General features: G+C 45.8%; 1 long non-coding RNA gene across 1 annotated transcript; it reads right to left on the minus strand.

The window, feature by feature from the left end:
- Positions 1-6889: 6889 nt before the first annotated feature.
- Positions 6890-8851, minus strand: LOC114011914 (uncharacterized). The gene is made up of 5 exons (XR_008749925.1): positions 8678-8851; positions 8348-8562; positions 8158-8257; positions 7253-7419; positions 6890-7087 (listed from the first exon to the last, which is right to left on the minus strand). It is a non-coding gene; the product is annotated as an uncharacterized LOC114011914 (long non-coding RNA).
- Between the last annotated feature and the right edge of the window lie 3383 nt (positions 8852-12234).

Here is a 12234-nt window from a genome sequence, read left to right on the forward strand (position 1 = left end):
CCTGTTGCCTCAGGTCCTCACCTGAGAAAGGAAAAGCCTCTTTGTCTCATGGAAGTTGATGGATGAATCTGTTACTGTCAGAGTGACCACAAACAATTCAGTTTTCGGGGGAGCAAATAAACATCTTGTACAGACAGATGGTGAGAACCTCTGAGAAGGAGCAGCTGCCTCAGAGCACAGACCCTGGCTGCTAGCCAGTACCAAGCGCCTGTTTGCCAGGATATTTTGTTTCCCTGAGAGGCCGAAGACATACAAGACATCTAGAGGAGGTGGCTGAGCCAAGGAAGAAAGAAGGTGTAATAGCAAGCAAGCAAGAAGTGTTATGGGTGACCTGAGACTGCTACTGAGAACCCAACAGGAGTTTTGGAAGACAAACGATTCGGGGCATTTATCCTTGGTGTACATCCTGCAGAAACCGTCGCTAACCAAAGATGATGCGTGGCACTTACTGAGTTCGTTCTTCCTGTATCTGCTAAGGACAAGCTTGTAAGAAATAAAGCTGTAGCAGGCATCTATCATGACTCACATTGCATAACCCCCCAGTTCCCAAATACGACAGCTAAGACTCACCACTGCAGAAGTGTCCAGCTGGGCAGAGCTGACAGTCTGTTGACTGCCATTTGCCACTGTCAGGGTTAAAGCTTCCAGGGCTGCATGGGATTGGGGATTCAGAGCCTTCAGGACAGTAGAAGCCAGGGGGGCAGCGCTTATGATCTGGCTGCATGGATCCAAGATCACAGAAATACCCAGCGTAACATGTTCCTGCAAGAAAGAAAAGCTTTGGGATTAGGTTTAAGCAACAACAAAACACCAAAAATTCCAAACTGGGAGACAAAAAAAGATGATTAGATGCAAGCAATACACACCAGAAACACTGGCCAGACCTTCTCCTTGGCAGAACTTCCCCCCAGGGCAGGGCAGACAGGCATTACGGTAAAACGTCCCAGAGTGAATTAAAAACGTGCCAGTGGGACATGGCTCTGGCTTGCTGCTACCTGGTGGGCAGTAATGGCCTGCTGGGCAGAAGTTGCCTGTCTCATCATTAACAGGATTGGGTATACGTGCCTTTGAAGTGCAGTAATACCCAGGCAAACAAGGACCACTTGGGGATGACAGTCCTAAAGAAAAGGAGCATGAAGTCAAATAAGCCAATGGCATTACATAAATCACAGCTTCCAAACTAAACAAACCAGACAAGCCTTGTCAGCATGATGATTTCAGAGTTTACTGGCCTGTGACTAGCTCTGTCACTTAAAAGCTCAATCTACAGTCTCCGTATTTACTTACACAACTGAGTACCAGACAGCTAAAGGCCTGAACAGCTCTCTGGATCACCTTTACAGAAGAGGCTGACCAGTACCAGTCTCACCACCAAGTGACAACTGAGAACGAATGAGTCCTAGAACCCAAGCTGCTTGGTTTTTGGTTTCATAATCTTTGCTAAAACAAAACCACCTCGCTCTGACTCTTTAATTAAACTTACAAAAGATACTTTGCAAAAACCTTGAAAACAATCACAAAGAATCTCTGTTCAAGGGGTCCCGGAGATCAGTACAAACGCTACTTAAAAGTCAAATGAACTGCATGAAGAAGAACACTTCACACATTGGTGGAACTTTTTGATTCTCCCAGATACAAACCAGTCTAAGACTGTATTTAATCCATATGTGATTCCTACCTGAACTAGCACAAAATGTGCCCCCAGGACAAGGTCTGCATTCCCTGGGATTTCCCAGTCCAGTTTGGTTGCTGTAGGTGCCCTCTGGGCATGGGTATTGATTGGCAGCTTTTGTTCCTGACAGGCAGTAATAGCCTGCTGGACATTCTATTGGTGTGACCACTCCATGTGTGAAGTTCCCTTGGAGATCACCTGGGTGGTCTTTTAGGGCACAGAACCTACAAAAAAAACCCAAAACCCAACACACACCCCACAAATAAAACAACCAAAAACCCAACAAACTTAAGTCTTGCCTCAGTCCATGCTCTCCCTCTGTTCTGCCAGAGACTAAGAAACTTTTTCTGCACAACACTGACAGTCTAAGACTACACAATAAAAGGAAACAAATGGAGAGCTAAGATACAACCTGTCTTGACAGACTATTTTGTCCATCTCAGCAGACAGACCTACCAGGACGCATTTTCTACAATACTTGGGTTACAGTACAGAAAGTGACATAACAAAGGGAAAAGGGATAGGAAAACAGAAACAAGAAAACCAGCCTTGTGCATCAAAGGATACAACACACAGAGCAGCCTAAGGCAGAAGAAAATACAGGTTTACTCCTAAGGAAAGCAACAAGAGGATGGAGCACATCCATTTCACTTACATTCCTGCGGGGCATGTTTCACACTGGCTTTTACCAGCCTGGTCCTGATATTTTCCAGAGGGACAGGGCATGGGCTCTGGGCTGCCAGTGGGGCAATAGTGACCCACAGGACACAAATAGTCTAGAAGCAAAAAAAGAAATACACTTGCAATGTCACTGCTCTGCTTATGTCCTAAACAGCTGTACAGTGCCATTAGAGGAAGCATCACCACAAACCTAGAATTGGAATATTTAGTAAGACAACAGCTTTAGAAAGAACCCCCACCCTCCAGCTCCCAGTTTTGTTAAAACCATTGCTGAGCCCAGGTTTGAGCCATGGAGGCCCACGCACTGCACTCTGAACACCAACTTCATGTACCACCGAGTGCTAGGCTTTTAACTGAAGGGCCATGCAGATGCATTGTCGTTAAGGGCTTTCAGAAAGCTGGAGGGGCTGCAGCCCCTGCACTGCCACACGGCTCACTATCGTCCTTTTCACAGAGCCACCTGCATGTTTTCAGGACATCAGGATCTGAGTTACACTTACCTCTACCTCACCCTTATGAAAGGAAGAACAGACAACTGCACATAACCTCTCGCCCACCAGCTCTTTCTAACAAAGTTGAGAATATCACAAGGAAAAAACTCATCTTTGGATGTTTTTTCAGCTTGATTATTTGCCTTGGTAAAGTCCCCTATTTTTTCTACTACATTTACACACAATTGCCCCCTCCTTAACCTGTGTTAAGTGCAATAATTTTTGTAAAACATTTTTAAATCTAAATAGCTAGCTATTCCTAAACGTAACTTCAAACTGTAAGTAAAGTCAGATTTTCAGATCATCTTGCCACTGCAAATCCTGTGGGTATAGAACGATCCCAAAGATTTCCTACCTGAATTCTGGCCTGACACAGAACCCTCTGGGCAAAACCATCCTTCTTTACACAAGCCCTCCGGGGAGCTCTGACCCCGCTGAGAACAAAACCACCCTGGGAAGCAGGCCTGGCAATCCTGTGCTGACTGGCCACCACGATGTGCCAAAAAGGAGCCTGAAAATAAAAAGCCACCAAAAGCACATTCTTACATCATCCTAGACTCTGCTGGAAGTGGCTATGGAGAGCAGCACAAGCTGCTCACATAGTAACTTCCTCGCTAAACTAGCCCCAGCTACCTCTTACAGAAGATGCCAAAAGGATGCGGGCTAGGAAGGGATTCAGGAGTGCAGTCCCCAGCACTCCCTTAGAAGAGCAGATGACAGCTGTCCTGTAAGAGGGGTCTGTCAGAGGTTGGTCCTCAGTGCCACCTGAGGTGAATTCCTATTTATTTCTGGTCTGGACTGAGCAGTGCAATTACTTGTCTAAAGTAACTCCGGATTTAATCTGGGAAAGAAACAAATATTCCCATCTTTCTCACAACTTAATCCTTTATCTCACTAATAGTGATGTTAGAGGACAGCTCTCACTGTGCAGAGAGGACGGCAGAGGCTCTTGCACGCGCTCGGCTGTGCGACCTCTCCTTCAGGAGGGCTCAGCAAAGAGCTTCCTCCCAGCAGCTGTGCAGCAGCATGTAGGCACCGACCCAGGCTCCAGGGGCAATTCTGCAATTACCGACTGAATGCACATTTAGGACTGATGTTTCCAATACAACAGCACTGGATTAGAGGCTGAGCTTTCGTGCTGACAGCAGCTGTCCCTTCGGGAACATAAAGGCATGCTTCAGCACAAAGTAACAAGGGGCTGCAGAACTATGGCACAGACTCAGACAAGCTCAGCAGTGCACTGGGAAGTCAAACAACAGCATGCAGCAGCTGCCATCAAACCTACCTGGGGGGCATGGAGATGGAGAGTAACTCCCTGCAGGACAAAAATGGCCTCGAGGACAAACGTTCCCCACTGCTCCATCCACTGGGTTTGGGACTGTGGAGCCCCCCGTGCAGTAGAAGCCGGCTTCGCAGGGACCCGATGGAGCTGCAAGCTCTGCAGTTGCACAGTACAAACCTGATGCGGGGGGCAGAAACAAGGCTGTCATTTAAGAGACACCAGAACCAGTCACAGCAAAAGACTGGGATTGCCTACTGATTTTGGCAAAAGGGAAAAAGAGTACATATGTACCAAAAATCAACTCACCACAACTAAGGAAGAAAGACTCTTCTCCTACCTGGAGTGCAGGGAAGAGGAAGAAACGAACCAGCAGGACAAAAGGTTCCTGCTTGGCACAACCCAAGAGATCCAAAAGTTGGAACTGCCATGCCTGTTAACAGAAAAGACACAGACTGAATTAAACCACAAGAACTGAAAGCACTCTGTCTTATCTAAAAAGCTCAGGAAGAACAGAACTAGAGCACGGAATTAAGGAAAGTAAAAAAGGAAAGTAAGCCATCCTGAACCTGGCTGGGTCCTTTAGGTGACTCTGTAACACCACCTTCTCAATAATAATCATCATCATGCTTTACTGTTCCACTTCATACCAGAGTAATTTCCAGGAAACACTGGTTTGCTTGATGTAGATCCAGGTGGACAAAACCACCCAGGCGCACACAGTCCATCTGGTCTTGCTAGGCCTGGCTTGGAACAGACCCTTCCAGGAGGACACAGCTGGCACTTGGAAGCAGCCCAGATATTTAAAGCTTCACTGTAGGTTCCAGGGGGACAAGGATACTGTGTGGCAAATTCTGTATTCCTGGGGCAATAGTGACCTAGGAAAGAGGGCAGCTTTCATAAAGGTTAACCCATGCCGGTAATAGCCCAGGAAGAATACCCGACCTGCACATACAGCACTCTCTTCATCTCTTTCTGAGCAGGACTGATCCCAGGCTATGATGGTGGGCCCATCTTTGCAATTTATCACTGCTCTGCAATAGCTACATCACACTAGCTGCATAAAATGAAGCTGATCAGGGCTGATGATTAGCAGTAGTTGTAATAGCATGCAGTTTTTTAAAGAGAAGATCTTAAAGTGTGTGATAAAGGTCTCCTGTCAAAACTGTTTGCTCTAATTACCATTTTCCACATTCAGACACAAACTGAATCTCAGAGAGCTTAAGTGCTTTGACCACGGGTCACTGATGGGTCCAGCCTCACGCAACCCAGCCGAATGACAAATCTACTCCAAATAGCTGTAGGGGCATCTGCTAATCCCTTAAACAAGATTTCCCAGGATGAGCAGGTAGGTGCAATCAGACCCACCTGCAGGGCAATCCGTGTAGTTTGTGGAGACAGCTGTGCAGTAAAAGCCTTCTGGGCACTCCAAACACTGTGCCATACTCCATGACGGACTATAACTCCCTGGAGGGCACGGCTGGGCTCTGCTGCTCCCCACCACGCAGTAATGTCCAGGTGGACATGGTCCTCCACTGACTGCCGTCTTTGAAGAAAAACACCATAATTACAGTCTACAAACTCAGAGGGTGGCCTTGCAAAAAGATCTACATCAGATTCCGATGGTGGAGAGAACTAGACTAGTATGAAACCCTACGCTCATCATTCAGTCTTTTAAGGCTGCACACCTATCTTCTTCCAAAATAAGGGATCAGAATTCTGCCCATAACAAATCTTGCTGGGCTGGCTATTTGGAAGATGGCACCACCCTTTCATCATCTGTAGTCCGCAGAGAGCTGTGGCATAAAACCAGTGTCTTGTTATCATCTTTGAAAATTCTTACTGTATTTTGCCTAGGCAGTGGGCTGACAGATGCAGTATTCTAACTGAACTTGTGCACTCCTAACCTCTGTTATTTTAATCTGACATGGCATTCCACTCTACTTTGCAGCATCAATATGCAAAGATAGAGCTATTCTTGGTCACCTCTCAGATGTAAAAGCTGAAGGAAGGCCAGGTGCATTTTGCTGCCTTTAGCTTCTTTCACTATCATTAATCCAGATGCACCTGACAGAGAAGATAATGTGGTATGGGAGAGTTTAATGCAGGGGAAAAGAACTAAAGTGACCCTATGGTCTTCTGTTCCATTTTTACACTATTTACACCCCAAGCACAGCTTACCCTGGGAGGTTTAGGAGAAATGGTTCCTCCACTACAGTAGAATCCCGCCTCACATAATCCAGTTGGAGACACAAGTCCAGTCCCATTGCAGAAATACCCTTAAAATTAAGGGGCACCACAAAATGACCATAAAGGTATTGGTCACGTAAGACAGACAACAGCAAGTACATAGTGATAAATAATAATCACTGAAGCATCATGTTTGATGTCACCCACATCTATTCCCCAAATCCTTGTACTGAGAATTGCTGCAAGTACAGAGCTTACATGCCTGAACAAACAGCACTCCTTGTATCACCTCAAAAGTACCAAAGCATCTAGGGAAAGGGTGGAAAGGGAAGCTCACAGTGCAGAGGCTTGCACTTCACTGCGAGTATCCCCTTACAAAGGAAAGTGGCAGATTTAGTCTCTCTATGCTCTGCCTAACATCTCTCTCCAACAAAGCAGGTGTTTGTCATTGTCTGCTACAGAACCACAAAGTTTCTCAGGAACCCTAGAAATGCTGGTGTCTGGCTAGAATCTCGCTAATCCTTTCTTTCAGTATTGTACCTGCATCACATAGGAGACAGTCCTCGATCCCAGTATTCCCAGTTGAGTTGCTGTAATAACCACGAGGACATGGCTGTGGAAAGGCAGAGCCCACAGGACAGTAAGTTCCCTTCAGGCATGCGTTCCCCAGAAGACCATCTGTAGGTGTTGGACTAGAAACACCTCTGCTGCAGTAGAATCCAGCCAAACAGGGTCCTGTAACATGTGACTGCCCCGCAAGCGCACAGTAGTGCCCTGATAAAGCGATGCAATGCCATTAGTACCGGCAGAAAAAAAATCCAGAAAGATACTTGAGAGCAAGCTACATACTGACACCATTCATCCACTGAACCACTGAAGCTCAAGGGCATTCAATACACATTTTCATATATTCTCCTGTCACCATTATTTGCTGTTTACCTGGGTCACAAGGGGTGCAGTGAGACATCAGGCTGCTTCCAGTCTGTGGGTTGTAAGTCCCCTTAGGACATGGGAACTGAGTTGCAGAAGCAGTACCAGTAGGGCAGTAGTGGCCAGCTGAACACTGATTCTCCGAAAAGGAAGAAGAATTTTTGGGGCAGAAGAACCTGGTCCAAAGAGAGATTTAAAAAAACAAAAGTGGGGGAAGGGAAAAAAAAAAAAGACATTTCCTAGCAATATTCTATCCACAAGTACTTGAATAATAACAGTGGGGCTAGCTAGGCTAATGTGGCTGCTGCACTGTGCTGTATTGACCACAGAAGAAACCTGCTTATGCATATTACTACATTCTCAGTTGTTTCCTCATATGCCAAATTGATAGCATAATTGCAAAAGCCACAGAGACATAATTTTCTTAACTTGAGTCATAACACATCCAGGCTGTGATTCATCAACTTGTAAAAGTTAATCAAGGTCAAATCCAGTCAGTAATTGGAGAGGAATCCCCCAAGGAAAAGGCAGGCTCAGCATCAGGTGATACACAAGATCCTCTTTCCCTTCCATGGGCCTATGCCAGCCTGTTGCCAAGGGAACCATCTACTACTTCAGACACGGAAAAAAGTTTATGGTGCCAATGGTTTCCTTGCTCTGAAGAGCCTTCTGATCTAAATTCCTTTCCAGTGTAGTTGTAACCTGGTTTAGGGCTTTGCCCGGTTCCCTAATCAACTGTACAGCGTTGCTAAACAGAGCTTAATAGTTGCTCTGCTTCCTCACAGAGACAAGTGCTTTACAGTGGTAAAATAACTCTTTTTCCCACCACATATTCCTCCATGATGACTGAATAAACAATTATTTCCAACAGTCCCTTAGTCATACGTATAATGCTAAGCTGTCACAACTCTTACCCTGCAGGACAGGGGAGGCAGCTGCCTTGCCTTTGTGAAGGGTTATAGGACCCTGCCGGACAAGCAATTGGAAGAGCTGTGCCCTTGGGACAGAAATAGCCTGGAAAAAAAAAAAAAAAAAAAAAGCCACATCAGAATCAGCCGTCTTTGGAAAATCAAAGACAGACATTTAAGTGTGACCTTAACTCACCCTGGGGACACGGCTGTGCCTTCTCACCAGACACACAGTATTCACCTTCTGGGCAAGCATTGCACTTCTCTCCATGAGTGTGTGGCATGTAGGAGCCAGGGGGGCATGGAGCTGGACTCCTGGATCCAAGAGGACAAAAGTGACTCACTGGACACGGAGCTCCTGAGAGGCCATCAGTGGGGGTTGGGGTCTGGGCCCTAGTGACACAGTAGTACCTGCAGCCGTGAATACAGGAACACGCTCTCTTTATTTCAAAAGGGTAAAGAAAACCCCTTGTAGAACACCTCTTCTTACAACAGCGTACATAAATACATTTGCTTTTCTACTTACCCTGGGCTGCATGGTCCTGAAGGGGCCCTCTGCCCGGAGCTATTGCAGTAATATCCCCCAGGACAAGGCTGGCATTCCTGCAAACGCCCACTGCCTTCGCTGCCAGACCATGTGCCAGGAGGGCACGGTGACGGAAGTGGTGCACCTGGCAAAATCAGTTGCACCAGAGCGAGGGAAATGCCACCTCATGCTTTCTACGAATTAAGAAAAATGATGCTTTAGCAAAGCATACCTTCAGGACAATAATGACCAGGAGGACAAGGAAGTCCTGATTCTCCGTCTTGAGGGTTTCTTACTTGGGCACCGCTTTTGCACCAAAATCCCTCAGCACAATCTCCTGGAAAACAGAATAACATATACGAACCCCATGAATATATTAAAATAATAGGCAGGTAGATGCAAGTTTCAGAATACAGACTGAAATAATCATTTGCTATGCCATCGTGCAGAGCCACTGCCAGTCTACAAATTAGTGATGTAATGGTCATCAAGCAGAGGAGCTGATTGTAACCGTAAGGAGTGCAGAATCAGCAGCAGATGCCAGACTGACAGTTCCTAGACAGGAAAGCACTTTACTGAGCTTTGACTGAGCACTGCCTCCATATTGGGCAACTACTTAAGCACACATTTCTCTTTAGGCACATATTCAACACATCCTTAAGTGAAGCCTGAAACATTAAGAAATTTATGAAGTGCTTTGCAAAAGAGCGACAACAAAATCATCAATGCCAATGTGAAAAAAACAATCTTGAAAAAAACTAGAGAGAGATCATTGCTGCATATTTTGTCCTCTCTTTCTCTGCTAAGCCTAATTACACGCGCATCACTTACGTGAAAGGATCAGTTCTTTGGGAACTAGGCTGAAAAAACCCTCTTAATTCTAAAAAGAATGCCAGACAGGTTTGACACTGGAAAACTGCCCACTGCATTTTCTGATGGGGTAACATACACAGAATTCTAGTTTCTGCAGTCCCTCTCTCACTTGCTTATAAAGAAAGAATCTTTTTCTTTCTCAGGAAGTTCTTGAATGTAAAATGGGACAGTTCACCTTAGCTGAGACCAGAACCCTAGTCCTAACTCCCTGGCACTAGCCATCAGCCATTGACACAACTCTCTAGCAGTAGCACATATACTCAGAAGAACAGCAAACACACCTGTTGGGGCAGCAAGTCCAGAGAATCCACAGTATTTTCCTGGTGGGCATCTTTGACATTCCTTGACAGTTTTCAGTTTTTGCCTTGGTCCAAAGGTTCCTGCGGGACAGCTGTACTGAGTGCTCCTGTTTGTCCCTGGCGGGCAGTAAAAACCTTGCGGGCACGGGTAAAGGGTGAAATCAATAACTGGCCCTTGCTGGCTGTCACAGTAATAACCTGCAGTGAAAATATGGGAAAGAAAACTAAATGAGTCACTGAGAGACACTAGCTATTGAGGTGCTGCTCATTAGGAGAGAACAGGTTCTCCCAGGCTTACAAAGCACCTCACTGGCCACTCAAAAAATTAATCTATTGCTGACTTAAATTACTATTGATCTGAATCATAGTCTTGCTGGGACAAATACACATCAAAGCTTTCTACTTGCTGCACTCTTTAGAAGGAGATTTACCACCCAGTGGTCCCCAGAACACAGAGTAAAACTTACAGGTAGCACAGGAAGACACTTAGGGACACAGCACTCATCTCTAATTCCTTTCAGTTACTGAAACTCTTCAAATAAAGGTTTCCCCTTGCCAGTATTTTAATTGTTTCGAATACACAGACATTACTATTTCTGCTTTCACATCTGAATTATTTGCTTTAACCTCTAAGGTTTTTTTCACACAGAACCAGAATTTGTTCTCCAGCCAAGAGAATGAAACCATTGAAAATGAAGCCAGGCATGAAGACTCTAAACTTTCATCCATAGGAAGGCTCAAGAGTCAATAATGAGCAGTCATCTCTTGTAAGAAAGATGCACAGAAAAACATTTGGACATTGTGAAAATGTAACTCCTGTTTTCTGGGTGCCTGTGCAGTCTACAGCACCCCTCTGACTCCTGCCAGATCTCCCAGCAAGTGAACGGCTTTTCCACCTTTGGCTTTTCCACTCTAAAACAGTGACTCACAGGAAGACACTTATTCTGAACCCAATACACACAAACACGTGCTCCTTTGAGCACATCCCCAGAGACTTTGCCAATCTGCAATGCAGTGCAGTTTATTCATGACTTACCTTCCCAGCACTCTCCGGTTGGGGCACTGAGGCCAGGTACCTCACAATAGAAGCCCGAGGGGCAAGGCTGGCACTCTGAAAGCATTTTCCTCCCTGGGAGGCTGGAAAAGGTGCCAGCTGGGCAGAGCTTGGGCACTGCTGCTGCTGCAGCTGTGAGAACAGGAGCAAGACAGAAATGAAAAATGAATGAAATTGCTGCATTCAGGGTTGGATGGATGCACAGCAGCATGGAAACAGCATCACTAAAGTCTTATTTTTCACTCATAGATCAAACAGCATTGCATGGCAGAGGACAGGCATTACTAGCTTCATTTTACCAAGGGAAACAGAGGTGAAACCAACTACATTCTAAAGACAGATGAGTTGAGGCATCAAGACCAATATGTCACCACTTTCAAAGAACAGGCCAGGGGAAGAACAGAAGAATCTGGGACTTTGGGCACTGTGGTCAGACCCTAACAAGTTGACCACCACGCTCTCAAAATCTCCCATTGTTTTTTCGGATATTTTATGATGTGAATTTTTCAGTATTTGAGATATTATGCGACATGGCATTTTTAGTCCTGATTGATGCTGGATACTTACTGCAGTAAGTCCCCACAGGGCAGATATTCCCAGTCACACCATCCGTTGGTTTAGGCAGAGCTGCTCCACCTTTACAGTAAAACCCAGCGGTACATTCCCCACTGGGGACAGACAGACCTGGAAGACAGAGAAGATAACAGCACTGGAAGCACTAAGACAAAGGGAGAAAAGCAGGAAAAACAACCGCTCCCAGCCTCCCTCTAGGGTATGCCAAAGGCATCTCGCAAGCACTGCTACAGCTCTATGGAAGTATCAGGATAAAAAGAGCTCCTATTTAACACACTGAAAGAATACTGAAGGGACAGAAAAAGAGTAGGAGAAAATGAAGCAGCACTCAGTATCTCAGCATCTGCAGACAATACAGAGGAGTCCGACAGGAGACCCTGATTTTTCATACTGGTCCTCTGAAGAGTGGAACATGGCCACAGAGGCAAAGTGACTCATTCAAGGTCACACAGCAAATTCTGGGCAAACTCAGGTTTTTAGGGTCCTCTAATGTGTTCCGAAATAGCAAACATTTCCTCGTCTATACAACGCTTTTGGTTTCCTCCCCCCACAACAGATCACTCCTTTTCTCCAAAGACAGTAACCTGAGGCATTGCAGTAAAACCCTGGAGGGCAAGGAAGAGGCTCTGGGCTTCCTTTGGGGCAATAGAAACCAGCTATGCACTTCCCTCCGGTGGCAGTGGCTGGACAGAGGCAGTTGGCATTGGTGTAGTTATCCAGATCAAAAGGCCGTGAGGTCCAAGCAGCTGAGATGCAAA

Source organism: Falco peregrinus, chromosome 15, assembly GCF_023634155.1.
Source record: "Falco peregrinus isolate bFalPer1 chromosome 15, bFalPer1.pri, whole genome shotgun sequence".
NCBI lineage: Eukaryota > Metazoa > Chordata > Aves > Falconiformes > Falconidae > Falco > Falco peregrinus.